At 41.3% G+C, this 14119-nt stretch overlaps 1 protein-coding gene across 4 annotated transcripts in view; it reads right to left on the bottom strand.

Annotated features, from left to right (window-relative positions):
* Nucleotides 1-14119, bottom strand: part of LOC149215396 (B3 domain-containing protein Os07g0679700-like) — a 174750-nt gene that overhangs the window by 55415 nt on the left and 105216 nt on the right. The window lies entirely within an intron of this gene.

Here is a 14119-nt window from a genome sequence, read left to right as displayed (position 1 = left end):
GTAAGAATCAAAGCCATCACACTTTCATGCATTTGTTGTTAATATGGTAGCACTATTCTTGGTGTATTGGCAATATATGTTGTTTAACTTACGCATATGCTTATGAACTATTGTGTTTGCATTTATATGAATCTTGTTGAAGGTGTGTTGTTGGACTAACTCATCACTCTAACTTGTGTACTATTCTGCATTTTAGCTTGTGATGTCATTTTGCTCGTATGTTCCTTTCAAGCTACGTACTATTACAGGTTTCCAAGGGGCGCACTTCCTTTTCCCTTCATGTGTTGGAACCTTCATGCATCGCACTTGACTCTCCGCAGGATAACACACTTGCTCTCACCCAAAGTTATCATATCGCACTTGACTCTCCGCACGATAACACACTTGCTCTCACCCAAAGTTATCATACTTTCCTCTGTACGTTTTCGCATTCAAAGCATAACATTACCACCCACTGTTAGGACTCCTACTCCAAACAGTGTGAGGTCTAATTGGGACTTCATATCGAGGAGATCCTCTGAATGTTAGCAGGTCCATCACTGTCAACATTTCTGGCACTAGAAGGTGAGCCAGATGACAAGTTGAGCCCTTGAAGTCTGTTATGACTTCTTCCCAGATCATAACCTCGGCATATTTTTCTAATTCTACAAATTTGAAAGTGTCGGCAAGCATTTTAAATGACTTGTCTAAGTTTAAGTTCAATGGCAAGGGTGGAATAACCTTGCTCAGGCACACAGTTGCTTTTCTTGGTTTTTGTGACAGGCATGACATCCAGTCTAAGGATGTTGCTTGTGGGTTGTTTGCTCTCACATTTGAAGGGTGTGCAAAGCAATGGTGTCACACATTTCCCACAGCCTTCATGCACTCTTTCAAACAGTTTGTTTGTGAATAATGTCGTGCTTTCGTTCTTTATGACCGTAATAACAACATTTTAAAATTACGAAAAGCACCTAATGAATCTCTTCAAGATTTTCATGATCATTTCGTTCATTACTGTTTTGAATTTCTTGAACATGAAGTTGATTGGGAATTTTTAACTAGAAGATTTCAATAACTTGTTCACATTTCTGAAAATCCACGAGTTAGAATCTTTTGAACCTCTCCCAACATACCTCGGTGTTAGAGCTTCTAGATTTGAGACTGAAAAGGTTGCTATTCCAAGTGACCTTTCGTCCCCTTCTCATCAAACAGCTCTAGCTCCACAGGTCGAAATGGGGGGAGTTGGGAATCCACCTGTTGATATACCACCATCACTTCCTACCCCACCTGCTCATAATTTTTGTGCGGAGTTGGACCATTCACATGCATGCATCTACACTCAGTCAGATTTGCACTCAGCTTCACACTATCTCTAAGATCTGCTCGTTTTCACACTTCCCTTGGGCAGATCTAGGTTTCCCTTGCCCCAATCTCACTTTGCACGGCTTGCACGATGCAATCTGGAGGCTCAAACCACAAGCTTGGCCTTTGGAATTGTGCAAAGCACAACCTAATTTGGCTCCAACTACGCACTGCAAAGTCCCAGGAGCTAGCCTCCCAGCTTGGCCACTGAGACTGCGCAATGCGCATTCTCTACCAGGCCTTTGCCCAGGCTGAATTGCTCATTGCGCAATTCTAGTCATCAAGCTTCCACCTTGGTTGTTGGGACTGCGCAGTGCCCAGTTCCCAAAGCCAGCCAATCACCGCTATGAAGAAAAAATGTGCAAACCCTCACATCTAGTGTCTGGCTTGCTGCTTGAACTTGCCTTGAAGTTGTTTTTCTTTTAAACTAACATTTGCTTGCCATGAGTGTCCTCTTCGCCCCATAAGTACAGCAGTTGTTGAGCATCTCTCCAACAGTCATTGTTAACATGGCATCCATCAAAGAGAGCTACATTAAAGGAAACCACCGAGAGCAGTATTGGGGAAGTTATTGAGCAAACATCAATTGATTTACCAGTGTATGCAGATACTCAGTTGTTTATAGAGAAGGGAACAATACTGACATGGCAACAGATCAAAAACACTTTTACAAAGGACTTTGGGGTAGATTTGGAGGACCGGCAGGTCTATCTTAGCATCCGGCAATCAACACTATACAAGGTTGCATGCAAGTACCCCGCCTTCCTGTGTGCAGACATCATCAGCTGGATTGTCTCACATTCAGATGAACAGACTATGGCATTGAGCAGTGCCAGTGGGCAGAAGCTTGCCACCTTCAAGGCAGAAGACTTTCAGCAAATGTATCACTTGCCCAAGCCAGTGTAGTGCATGAACTCAATCTTCTATGCCACCCACAACTATGTGAACACGAGAGATATTGTCAAGCGCTGGGTGAAAGAGTCATCGAAGTTTCGGCAAACACCCACCCATGTTTACAAGACAAAGGACCTCAGGAAGGCTTACCAGTGCTTACTCATCTTGCTTACAAAATATATGGTCAAGAGAGCACATAAACCTTCCCTGAAAGGTGGGCAGTCTTACTGGACCAATTGGTGAATGATGGGAGGCCATTCAATTGGTCGGATCTATTGGCTCTGTTAGTGTCAGTCTTTCCAGCCTTCCTCCAGTGATCAAACGTGCTCTTACAAAGTGATTTTGAAGTGTCAAGGTCAAATTTTGTCATTTCAGTGAGTCTTCAAGCAAAATTTGGTCACTAGGCATTAGGTCTAGGGTTTGTTTTCACTCCTTTCAAAGTTGCCCAAATGTCAGTCCATGTCATCATTCAGCTGAGTGTATCATCATTCAGAGGGTTGTCATCATCATATTAGGTTCCATTGGGTCATGTTACACCTTGTTCATGCTTCAGTTGTGCCTTGGCAAGCTCATTTCCCTCTCCTAGGGTTTTGAAGCCAATTTCTCTTGGACGGTCAAATCATCGGCAAAACTTGTTTCCAGATGTTCATACACCTTCCCCTATCCCTAAAATACCCTATCAAATGCTTCCCATCACTGAGATTCCCCAAATTCCTCATTTTCGCACAAACCCTAGTTTCTAGCTACAACTTGGCAATTTTCTAGGTTGGGCCTGTGTTTTGCCCTTTTGGACCCCTTTCCCTCACTCAATCCCTGAGATTCCACTTTCCGCTGCTTCCTAACATCCCTCCCTACTTCCAAAAATTTCCCCAAGAATTTAGAAGCCCCTTATCCCCTTCATTTCGCTTCATTTCAACAAAATTCCTTGTTTCACACATCGGGGCAAGTTTCACTCAAATGATGTTTCAGAGCAATCAAAGATGAATTTTGGGAAACTGAGAGAGGTTTTTGTCCACAACATGCCAAGGAAGAAAAACCTCCTTCACTTTTTGCACAGGTGTCATGGTTTGAGAGAAATGTCAAGAATACCGTTGCCTCAGGAGAATCAAAGACACCTCTGAAGTGACCTTGGGAAAATCAAGTTTTCTCCTAGCTTGGTTGGCCAAATGATTTGCTTGATGGGTAAAATGATAACTAGACATAAAGATCTTTCCAATGAGCTATCATGAGCTCAATTTGGGGTTGAGAAAGGCATTCAAAAGTTGACTGCAACAGCACTCTTCCTTGAGGCAGCCTCATTTGGCACTTTTTGACCAGTCTTGGGAGATTTGATTTTTGACAGGTCAAATGAACTCCAAATTGAAAAATTCCAGTTGGGTTGGAAAGTAGACTCAAAGACCTTTCCAACGAGCTATCCTGCACCCGATTCTGACACCGGGAAGGCCTCCAAAAGCCTCCTGCAAAAGCGCGCGACCCGTTGAAGGCGCGCGACCCATCAGGACACCTTTGCCAGTGCAAAAATTACACGGGCGCGACCCGTCAGAGGCGCGCGACCCGTTGGGGATTTTTCCACAGAAATTTTCCAGTAAGCTGCTAAATAACCCAGGATTGCTTCAAGGTTGCAGGTAGGCCTCTCCTCATGAAAATACATTGTTTACCAAAGTTCGAAAAGCATGTGAATGTTGTTTAAGCCAATCATTTTGAAATAATGAGTCCAATGCATATTTGCTCAAGAAGGTCAAAGTGTTGGTTGAGCTAGGGTTTGTCTTGTTGTTTTCAAGGTTATCCTTTTCACCCCCACTTTTTCCCTACATCCTATTTCCACCTCCCTCATCATTTTACTCATTCTCCCTACCAAAAAATACCAAAAGCACTAAACCCTACCTCTCATAAAGCCTTTGCAAATCATAAATATGTGATGGGGTATATATCATGATTCCTTCCCTTAACTCCCTTTCATATGTATTTTCCCTAAATCCCTTCAAAAGTCCCCCTCCCTAACATCTCCCTTGTGTTTTTGTCCCCTTGAAACAGCATCTCAAACAATGAAAACAGCAGGGCATCCCATGGGAGGAGTTTATCTCTTGTGAGTTTTTCACAGCGCCATCATCACCCCATGAGGTTGTTCACGAGGAGGGAGGACCATCACAGCAGCATGACATCCCCGTCACTAGACATGTCAGCTCCTCACCTTTGGTTACTTATCAGAGAGGCCAGAGGGCATTATTTGCAGCAGCTCGGCGAGTACTTTCTCCACAGCATGTGGAAGGGGTCTCGCCTTCATCATCAGTTCAGCGAGTGTTATCTCCACATCAGGTGGAAGGGGCCTCACTTTCTTCAACAGCACAGGCAGCACAGAGGGCCAAGCAGCCCAAGATTGATGAGGGACCATTAGGTGTTCCGGATATAGAATTTATTGATCTTGATGTCAGTTCTCCTAGCCGAGAGTCAAAGGAGATCATTCAGCACCTTAGAGCTGAAAATGATGCCTTGCAGAGGAGATTAGAGGGGGCACAATGGACAATCTCATACCTGGAGCAGCACAACAAACACTTGGAGGATGAGCAAACTCTTGATGAGTTGTGGAGGATTCTTAGTGACCGCAACTTGAATCGGAGAAGACCCGGTGATCTATTGCCCGCTGAGCGAGAGTCCATGCTCATCCAGGTAAATGCACATTTGGAGAGGCTGTTGGCTAAGGCCAACCAAGAGAAGAAATTGCTGAGGAACATGAAGAACCATTATTGGGCAAGAATGCACGTGTGCAAGGCAAAAATGAAGATGTTCCAAAGGCGGTTGGCCAAGGCACAAAAAAGGAGAAAGAGGCCCGATCCCCTCCACATCTTGGCCGAGGCTTCCTTGAAGGAGCAAGACACTAAATAGCCTAGCCACAGCACAAATCCCAAGAAATTTTGAGCATTTTGGGTAAATTTTGGTTTTTTCAGGCAATTTACAGGTTTTCTCCATTAACGGGTCTCACCCCCTGCGTGACACTTCATCATGGCAACTCCATTTTGCAAAAACTCAGCATTTCCAGATTTGTCATGAGAAGTTACATATGCTCATCAATGGACTTGAGATTTTATGAAGTTTTGGGCCTCCAGAAAGTCAAAAAAAAGCAAAAAATGACTTTTTGCCACATTTTTGAGTTGCAGAAAGCAGTCTTGGGAGATTGCAATTTTGGAGGGGCAAATGACCACCAAATTCAGAAATTCCAGTTGGGTTGGAAAGTAGACTCACAGACCTTTCCAACAAGCCTACTCTTGCCCAATTTGAACACCTGCAAGTGCCCCAAAAGTAGCTCCAACGGCGCGCGACCCGTCAGGCAGGGGCGCGCGACCCGTCAAGCAGATTTTTCCAAAATGCACTGTACAGCTCAGAAAAGCGCAGTTTGACTCAGTTTGACTTTTTGGGGTGAATTATGGTTCTCTTTGATGTAATTATTGTACTTTTAAAACACTTTTACTCTTATGTAACACTTCTAGAAGATTCATTCATGAAAAGGGTAAATATTAAATGAATGAATTGGTTTCCTAGCTTATAGAGGCAAGTTGTTTTGACTGCCTAGTTTGTAGTGCTTAGTTTAGAAGTGGTTGAAATAGCTCCTAGGATAGTGAGCTCGACCCATGGAGGCAAGGAAAGAGGTTAGATCATCTATATTATGTACTTTCTTGCTCATTTTCATGGTTGGACTCTTGAGGGATAAGCTATCATTGTATTATTCATTGTATCTCTGCAATTTTTGGCTAAGAAAGACCAGGGTTTTGCAGTCCTCTTTGGGATTCTTGTGGACTCATGTGTTGATGGTGTGTTTCTCAATGTACTTGTAAGTGTGTTATGTGACTCATTTCCTTTCTTTTACTTCTGCACATTAAACAAATGAAGTGTTAAAGTAAGAATTCATGCCTGCCATGCTCTGCTTTTAAGTTTGTTTAATTTCAATGTTTTCTACTGTCTAAAGAGAATTCAAAGTTATTGTTTGCTCTCTTTAGCTCTTCACCTTTCATTCTTGACCATCCACCTCAATTAAAGGCATCAATACTGTCTCCTACCTCGCCCCAAAGAACCCCCTGCAGAAACTGTGTCCAATCCCCGCACCCAAAATTGCCCTCCCCTCAATTTGCCACCAAAAACCCTAAAAACCCCAAATCAACCTTTTTGATCAGTTTACTAGCCTAAAATCAGTGTTACCCTATTGGTCATCTCATCCATTGAAGATCTCACCGAGATAGACCGGAGAGAGCCCTCTCCAGCCCCGTAGGGCTAGCTACGAGGCTAAGTGGTTTGATGTTGCCTTGAGGTTTACCTTTCTCAGCCTGAGGTGAAATTTCAAGCGCTAACAGGCTCAACAATTGAAGTCCCATGTAGCTAAGGCTCGGAATTCGCCTAAGAATGAGCAAGCAAGGTTTTATATGTCTGCATACTTACTGGATGCAATCTGTGCACAACAGCAGTTCCCTAGCATGAACTGGACATGGAAACCACGAGAGACTGTCGTGAACATCTATTGCAAGTTGTTTTCCGACTGCAGTTATCGCAAAGTAATAGCACAGCTAACAAAGCACTTTATTATCCCGCTATACAAGCTTATATTTGAACAAGATCCACCTTGCATGTCCCAAGAAGCAATGGAGGTGATAGTAGACATTGCAGATTGGTATGCCTCACTAGGTGGCACCTTCATTAGAGTGTTTGGCGGAGAAAAGTCTCCACATGTCTTACCAAGGTATGCCACTAACAAACTGATCATGCCAGAAGTATCATACCACCTCGCTACAAGGTTGTCAACAGTTCTGCATAGGAAGAAGAAAGCACCATGGCCCACCTTTCCTTTGTGGATCGAATTATACAAGATTAAGAACTTAAAAGATGCAGATGTCAGGGCTAAGGAAAACTAGCATGGGGAAAAAACCCAACAATCCTTTCCTTATAGAATTAGTTCAACGAGAGAGACATCAAAGCCAAGATTGTTGAAAATGGTAGTGAGGGAAGATCTTCTTTGGCTCATGCCTTAAGCCAAAAAGACCAAGTTTATCTTTCCTTTGACCATGGATGATTTCATGGAGTTGGAGAATTCATGCGTAGAGTTGGAGGACCACTTATGAGGATAATAACTTATGTTTGAATACAGATCGAGTGCCCGTTATAAATTTAGAATAGGATCAAATTAATAAAAGGTGTGAAATTTCCTTAAATTGCAGCGACTGGAATTTACTCTTCTAACTGGTTAGCAGTTTATTAATTTTCTAATTAATACCGAATAAATCACACTGCAATTATTCACAAATAAATTTTGTAGAAGCTAAATAAAATGTTGGAATTGAGAAAATAGATGTGCACACGCAATAAAAATGACACCAATATTTTTGGACAATAGTCCCCGTAATTTGTAAAAACCTTGAAGGGAAAACCAGTGCAGCAGATGAGGGTTATTTTATTATTATGAAGCGACTAAATCTACGTACAATAATTTGGATGCCAAACTGGCAATACTCTCCTAAGAGAATCACTGGAAAAATCTCCAAGGTAAATTTTCCAATGTTCCACCAAGACTCCGGAGCGGGGAGACGCGGGTGCGGGGAGACGCACAGGGGGGACGTGTGGGAGTACCCTCAAATTTTAGGGAAATTTCGGGGGTGCGGGGAGTCGTCGAGGTATATATATATATATATATATTATATAATTCAAGTTCATATTCATTGTTCATTGTTCAATAATAGACAATTGAAATTTGAATCATTCATTTTGATACATACATCATTCATATGACATACTCAAGTGACAAGTCTCATTATTGAATTAATTATTATTCATACATACCATGAGATTCGAAAAACAAAAATAAAAATCAATAATAAAATATTCAAATACATTGATCGATATCATTCATCATTCAATGGTTCATCATTCTACAACAATGACTCGGCTCACCGTCCCTCAACTCAGCGTCTCAATGTTTAGGCAAACAGCGGGCTGGAGCAATGCAAGGCGACTGGCTCAACAGCGGCGGCAGGGAGGTTGGCTGGGCATGTTCACTGTTCATTCTTTTAACTGTGCGTGGAAATGGTATTTCAGCGCTGCCTGGAAATGCCTTTGCGTGGAAATGGAAATGACTTTGGGTTGAAATGAAATAAACTTTTAACTTTAAGTTTTGCCTTTCATGACTTTTAGGTTTAGGCTTTTAAGTTTTAGTTATTTAGTTTTAATTTTAATTTTTTTTGTAGACTTTTAAGTTTTAGTTATTTAGTTTTAATTTTAGTTTAAAAAAAAATTTAATGGTTTTGATTTTTGAATTTTTGATTTTGAATTTTTTTTTTTTAACCACATGGTGAATCGGTAACTATCAAGTTTAATCCACGGGAGACCCAGGATCAAACCTCATTGCTGCCACTATAACACCAAGAGCATAACCAACCACCTGCAAGTCGGGTATACTAAGATCCTATGGTTTTAGCAAGAGCACACCCACGGTAGGGGGGTCCGCCCCTCTAGCCGCCACCACAGCAGGTCACTGATTTTGAATTTTTAAGTCTTATTAGACAAATTTAAAGGGGGACGCCCAGGTGCACCCTTTTTGGGGAGTCTAGACTCCCACACTGAAGGGGGACGCCTAGGAGCACCCTTTTTGGGGAGTCTTGGGGAGTCTAGACTCCCACACTGGGGAAACGCACCCCCTTGCGTCTCCCCAAGACTCCCCAAAAAGGGTGCGTGGGGAAACGCACCCCCTTGCGTCTCCCCAAGACTCCCCAAAAAGGGTGCGTGGGGAAATGCACCCCCAAGAGACTCCTCGTCCCAGGTGCGTGGGGTGCGAGGGGTGCGCACACCCGACCCTGGGGGACGCGTCCCCGTGGAACACTAAAATTTTCCCTTATCCACAAACAATCCGGCCTCAATTGACCACTCAAACTACCTCCCAAAAATACCTCTGAGTAGCCTCTGCGCAGGCTATAACTCACTCTGTGGAATAGCCTCGAACTACCTCTAACTGAATGCCTCTACCGCTAAGATGAATTCTTTGGCCCTCTGGAAGAATTTCCTGGCGCTTAGTTGTTGAATTGATCCCCTACTTGGTTGGTTTGAATTGCTCCTCTTGGAGGCTTACGCAACCCTTGCACAATCTCTCTGTGGACTAGATGTTGCCTCCTCACACTTGCAAACTGCGACTAGAGATGCTTCGAAATCCTCCTGTTGTTGCTCCCTCAATCACTGATCTTTGGCTCGAACTCTCTCCTGCTAAATCTTTACAACTGGATAGCTTGATCTGCCAAGGAACTCGCTCTCCCTATGTCTCACGACTGTCTCACAATTGTATTTTGTTCATCCCCATCAATCTACTCTTATAATCTCTCGTTGGATCACCAACATCCATGATTAAATCGTTATCAACGGCTAGATCATCTCAAACTCGATCTGTATGAGTTTCTAGAGCTTTCTCAACTTTCCTTAATTAATTCCTATTAATTAACCAGTTTTCCTAAGTTGGACTTCGGAAAAATTTAAATGATGGCTAATTAATTTAATTAAGGTGTTTTTCAAGCTTACGCGTGAAACATTTTCTAGGTTTTGAAGATCTCATTGTTCCTTAGTCTTTTAAACACAAAACAAGACTAGAACCCCTGTCCAATGCAACAAAAATTAACAAAAAGAGGACCACGGCACAAAGTTTCATAGTTGTTTTGTGCACAAATGACTGTGAGAAGACACATCTTATGAGATTGTGATAGAGAGCACAAAGGTTTGTGTGAGAGCCCTTTGCTTGTGGTGTGCGTGGGCTTGAGGAGCAAGAACACATAGATTATTGAGCTGATTTGCACACAGAAATAGGAGCTGGATCAAGTGTATGCAAGGTGTTTCAAGCTGCGTTAGCAAGTGTATTCCCAAAATGAAATATATTTCCTTGTAAAAGATCTAATTGTTCAAACTCTATACATAAATACTACAGCTAAGAAGAGGGTTTTCCCAGTTGAGTTTCCCAAGAAAAAATTAGTGTCAATTGTGTCATTGTGTCTTTATCTCTATGTTTATTCCGCTGCTTATAAGTCTTAAGAAATTTTGTCTTGGTGAAAGAAAGTTTCAAACTGTTCATCATAGCAGTTGCAGAATTTGAAAATTAAGTTTTAACAAAGATAAGAGACAAACTGACCAGAAAGATGACAACCTCAACAATCCACTAAAAAGCCAAGTCAACCGTCCACAAAACTTGGTCAAAGGTCTGCAAAAAGGTCTGAAATTCGGCATCCCTTTTCCACAGAAATTCGGCCTAACCACAAAAAAATGCCTCAGAAAATTGTGTTCCATGTCTGGTCACATGTGGGAGCAGAAAGATCAATCTTCTTCTCTCTTTGGCCTTCTTCTCCTTGACATCTTCGCTTTGAAGGAGCAGAAACATACTTGATGATATAAGATGTGAATTACTCAATGAAGGAGATCAAATGACCTTACATAAAGTCTCTTTGGGGGGCGAATAGGTGCCTCTTTAGGGTTGAGCCGACTTTACAGGGAGGAGGGCCGACTTGGTCTTCTTGTGGAGCATGAATAACATGCTTCAATAAATACACAAATGATGAAAATATACATTATGAAGACTGTCCGTAGTTACAAAATTCAACACAAGCATCAGATGGTTGTCATTACATCAAATGTAACATATTTTCTTGTTTTTAATGAAAACCAGTAGATTTGATCTTGGAAGGTAAAAGATAAAGTGTTTCTCCTGTTGTTTTTCCTTAGCTGATCTACTCACATTTCCTAACAGACATTCATGGTGCAGACGGTTGTCATTACATCATGTGCAACATATTTCCTTGTCTTTATTCAAATCCATTTGTTCCTGGATTCTTTCACTTGTAGTTATAATGCTGTAGCACTGTCTGCAGTGTCTTTGTTTGTCCAATCCTTCTCCATATACAACTTCACGTTTGTACGAAGGCTGTCCTATATGGTGTAGCTAGCAGGATTACCCTGGATAACACCACATTGTAATTGTTGGGGCAACCAAAATATAAACTACTTCTGGTATGAGAGCATGTGGCAAACAGCCATTCAAAGCATTTGCCAGTTGGTAATATTCTTACACAGTTTTACATGGTTACGTTTTTACCACTTAGTTCTTGTAACGTTATTGGTAATATAGTTGGATATTCATATTTGTTTTCCATATCCGGTAAGAGAATAGCATATGCAATGTACGCAGTAGCATGCTTCTTTCTTCCCACAGACCAAACCATATTAGATCAGGTTCATTAAAGGTCACAGTGAATTCTTTTAAATTCCTCCTGTCTTCTGTAGTCTTATGGGTATCCAATCCTGCTGCCATCAATCTGCAGCACCCTTCTTGAGCTTACTTCATAACCTTCTCTGGATGTCCAAAGAGTTGCGGTATCACTGTATCTGGATGCAACAGATGCAGGTGGAGCTGAAGGTGAAGGTGGAAGATGCAATGAAGTCAAAGCTAACCCCAGTGATTAGAGTGGAAATAAAGATGAAGGGGCAGAAGATATTACTAGACATGTAATTGGCAACGGGTCTTTAACAGGCCCTACAGTTTCTGATGATTGACAAATGTATGGCATTCGTTGACTCAGGACTGTGCTTTCCTTTCCTTCTATCCCTAGTAGCCAGCAACTAAAGCAGGTAATTGGTCAGACCACAAAAGGCACAGGGGATTTTGGATTGCACCTACAAGGATTTTTCTTTAATATCTGATTCAGAGTATCATAAACAACAACATGGATAATCTCGCTTGTATCCTGCACCTTCTTTTGAGAGGAGAACAAGTATATGTACATCTTGTTGGGATAAATTATAATTTTCAGAACTAGCTTTAACACAAAACTGATTAAGAGTAGAATCGTTCAGTATTCCATGAGATTGGTCAAAGTCCACACAGATGATAATTATTGGCTGCAAGACTTTCATGTGCAATTACAGTCTTTTATTTTTCTTTGTGATTTCATAACACTAAGGTTTACATATGACACATCAGAGAATCTTTACTAGAAATGTCCACGTTGCCCATCGCGATGGTAAGTAGTTTGATTGACCTGCCTAACTGTTTTGTCTGGAACTTTTGAAGAGATATACTTCAACATCAAACAGGTAACTAAAGTTGGCAAAGGATGAGCTACACTTCATTATTTATTGAACTGAATGCAGATAGAAAAAGAGTGCATCCTTATAGAGACATATATGTGATGTTCATTTTTCTGGTGTTCCTTATGGCATGGTTAGGATGGACATTAGAGTTAGGAATAAACAGGTCACAGGTAAAGGTTTGCATCATCGACAAGCCCAGGGGCTTTTGGTTGGGTTTTGAGGAGTTTTTATGAGGTTCGATGACATTCGCTTGGTATATTCCATCATCCGCACAGTTTCCCTTTCGTTCCATTGCATTCTGATAACTTTCAAAAATTGAGTTATTAATGGGCTTGACTCAATCAATTACGCTTAAGGTGGCATTTTGGGAGGAATACTTGGCAGAACACCTTAGTGTAATAGCTCGTTGGAACCAAAACGAGAAGATCTACAGGATGGGATGGCTAGAAGTGATTTTCAGTGGCTTGAGGAGGCATGGTGGCCAATTTACCATTTTCCCACATTAAAAAGAATATTTTAATTAAGGGAAATGTGCTCAATGATTAAAATAATAATAAAATAGGAGCTTCTAGAGGGGTCCATCAGATCTATAAAAAGAGGAGGAGGAGGCCATTAGAGGACATCTTGGATTTGATATTTCTTCTTGTATGAGAGGTTGAGAACCCAGTTCTCTACTCCAGCAGTAGCCCTAGGATGGAAACCCTCAGGTGATTCAGTGAGATTGGGCGAGTACCCATCTCCCCTTGGTGAATTCATCCAGAATTCACAGGAGAACTCAGCAGTGATATTTCAATTCAGTTTTGGAGGGCCAGCACAGTATGGGAGCAGATTCTTGAGGCCAGTTTCCCATCTCAGCTATTTTATTGTATCAGCATGTAAACCCCAGTTTATATTATAATAAAGCTGAGATTATTTTCTGCCTATTGTTTCATGGAATTGCATGCACTTTATCTATTATATTTTACATGGCAATCTTCTGTTAAATGAATGATAATTTAATGGTGGAATTTTAATTAAGGGAAATGTGCTCAATGATTAAAATAATAATAAAATAGGAGCTTCTAGAGGGGTCCATCAGATCTATAAAAAGAGGAGAAGGAGGCCATTAGAAATTTAGAAGACATCTTGGATTTGATATTTCTTCTTGTATGAGAGGTTGAGAACCCAGTTCTCTACTCCAGCAGTAGCCCTAGGATGGAAACCTTCAGGTGATTCAATGAGATTGGGCGAGTACCCATCTCCCCTTGGTGAATTCATCCAGAATTCACAGGAGAGCTCAGCAGTGATATTTCAGTTCAGTTTTGGAGGGCCAGCACAGTATGGGAGCAGATTCTTGAGGCCAGTTTCCCATCTCAGCTATTTTATTGTATCAGCATGTAAACCCCAGTTTATATTATAATAAAGCTGAGATTATTTTCTGCCTATTGTTTCATGGAATTGCATGCACTTTATCTATTATATTTTACATGGCAATCTTCTGTTAAATGAATGATAATTTAATGGTGAAATTTGGGTTGAGTTTAATTTCTGCAAATTTAGAAAAAATATCCCATTTGGGACATTACAATATATTTCAAGCAAACCTTTAAAAGATTTGCTGCACTGAAAACATCTACAAAGGGTGATATTTCTGCATTCTTTCTATGCTTGTGATTGCACTCCGATTCCTCAGATTATTTAATGTAAGTTATCGATTTGTAACATTTCACTTAATTTTGGAACCGCTTCCATCTCCCTGTGATGTTTTATATTTTGGTATTCCAGTCTCTGTAGTATTCCAATCTTCCAG

The sequence above is a fragment of the Pinus tabuliformis genome, chromosome 1_1, assembly GCF_031772625.1.
Source record: "Pinus tabuliformis cultivar Carrire ecotype Pingquan chromosome 1_1, CPIR1, whole genome shotgun sequence".
Lineage (NCBI taxonomy): Eukaryota > Viridiplantae > Streptophyta > Pinopsida > Pinales > Pinaceae > Pinus > Pinus tabuliformis.
Note: the sequence above shows the minus strand (reverse complement) of the source record. Positions and strands in the feature narration are given on the sequence as shown.